General features: G+C 51.6%; 1 pseudogene; it reads right to left on the minus strand.

Moving 5' to 3' along the window:
* Positions 1-968: 968 nt before the first annotated feature.
* LOC114906244 lies at positions 969-1,423 on the minus strand (annotated as a pseudogene).
* Between the last annotated feature and the right edge of the window lie 673 nt (positions 1,424-2,096).

Below are 2,096 nucleotides of genomic sequence, written 5' to 3' on the forward strand. Positions count from 1 at the left end.
AAACCTGATCTCTCCAGTAGGTTTCAGGGAAGCATTTTTAAAAGCAAGATGAAGGAGGGGAGTCGCAGGATGTATGATCAGCACACAATTGTCTGATTTGTTGATGGTGAGGTAACAGGGTGGTGTCACAGAGGTTAACATCAATCCTCAGGCTCCATTAGGTCTGCGTCTACATGCTCATGGTCATCAAGTAGTTAACTTCTTCCATTTGGTGGGGGTTTAGCATCTGTAAATCAACTCAGTGTCTGCCTCAGATACTGTTATCTATGTATTCCAGGGAGGAACTAAGGATTCCATGACTGTCATGGCTGATTTACTGTTTAAATTGTTACCAGTTCACCTGGCCCAACTGCTACTTTTGTCACTACATGGTCACATCCTTTCAATCATTAATTCTTGAGTCAGGCTTTTGTGACTCAGGGGAGCCCTGAGAAACTATGGCTTTTCTGCAGACAAGAGGCAGGCAGAGGACCTGGCACGTGGGTCTTGCCCAGTTACAAGGATATTGGTTAATACTAATCTTGTTCAAAATCAACACCCATAGTTTCTTCAGAATAAAGTGGACACCTTACTAGCTTTGTAATCTTCATTGTTTGTCCTCACCGTTGTCAGTTCTAAAAGACTCACATTAAAAATTATCTCTCTGGTTGGTGGAACTGCTCTCCTTATCCTAAAGCCACCACCTCCTTGTTCTTGCTTTCCTAATGCTAAATCAATAACGAAAACTTAGTTAAAACTGGTCTCACACTCACCCAAACCCCCAACCTTACCCCCACTCACCAATCCCTCCTCCACCCTTGTTTCCACCTGCAGACTTGCTCCACCACCTCCACACACCCTGATACATAGGAGGTGTTACCACATATGCCCAGAGGATGCGGAGCCCTCCTTTCATAAAAAGCCGACAAAAGATAACCAATTAAACTGCCAGCTTTAATAAGGTGATGGGATTATCATTTATTTTTAAATTACATGGCGTATTTATTAGTCCATTCCCGAGCAATTCTGTCATACTTCGTCCTATCCTTTGTGTAGATCTTAGCAATTCCCGGAACCAAAGAATCATCTGCGTTGGTGTCACACAACAGGGAGTAAATGGATAAAAATACTTTGGAAATTGTCAGTGCTGGTGATCACTCAGATCTAAGGATGTCCAGGCAGATGTTTCTGTTTCTGTTAATGTTTGGATGGTAAACTTGGGTGGTGAATGCAATCTTGGGTGGTTTGAATGGGTAATTGGAGGGAAACTGGACCTTTAGGAAGAAGACTCCTCCCTGGTAGGGGTTGTCATTGGGCCCCATTATGGTCACATGCCAGTGGAACATGTCATCCCCCACTAGCCCTACTGAGCTCTGGGCGGGGGGGTGGGGGTGGGGTCGCGGGACAGGTCGAGGAGCTCCTTGTGGATGCACTTTAAGGCCATTATCTGTGACACGTGGCCAATCCTTGGCGCTGGGCCTGGCGACAGGTAGAAGGCGACGGTGGTGATCATGGGGTGGGAGGAACGGTGACAGACGGCGCAGGTAGATGGGTGGACTGAAGGCCGGCTGCGGCATCGAGGGGGGGTGTCATGGGAGGCGGATGGTGGCGGAGAGTGGGAGAATGGGACTGAGGAGGGAGTCGGGCGCTCCACCATACCTGATGCGCCACTGGACGCTAGTAGCTCGTGGCCACCGCTTCCTCCTCGGCACTCTCCTGAGCTGGAGGCCACGCAGCCCGGAGGCCGTGCCGCCCCAAGACACAGCCGCCTGGAGACATTGTTAGTGCCGCCGCCAGGCGGGGACCTGCTCAGTGAGGTCACAGGGGCCACGCTGATGAGGCTGTGTGGTGTCTCCCAGGGCGGGTACCGCAGGGAGTGAGGTGGGTGGGGTGGGGTTTACGTTAGAGGGGGGAGGGGCAGGGAAGTGAAGGAGGAAGGGACCAGGTAGGGGGGCGTGGAAGGGGGCAGAGGCATGGAGGGGGGTCGGGGGTACAGGGGTCTGGGGAGGGATTGGGGGGTGGAGGGGCCGGGGCTCACCCAGCACCGGGGCTCTGGGCTGGCAAGTTGAGCCACACCCACTGTTCACCAATGAGAGTTACCTGAATAAATAAGAGCG

The sequence above is a fragment of the Monodon monoceros genome, unplaced genomic scaffold (assembly GCF_005190385.1).
Source record: "Monodon monoceros isolate NGI ecotype Baffin Bay Population unplaced genomic scaffold, NGI_Narwhal_1 Super_Scaffold_22, whole genome shotgun sequence".
In the NCBI taxonomy this organism is placed as follows: domain Eukaryota; kingdom Metazoa; phylum Chordata; class Mammalia; order Artiodactyla; family Monodontidae; genus Monodon; species Monodon monoceros.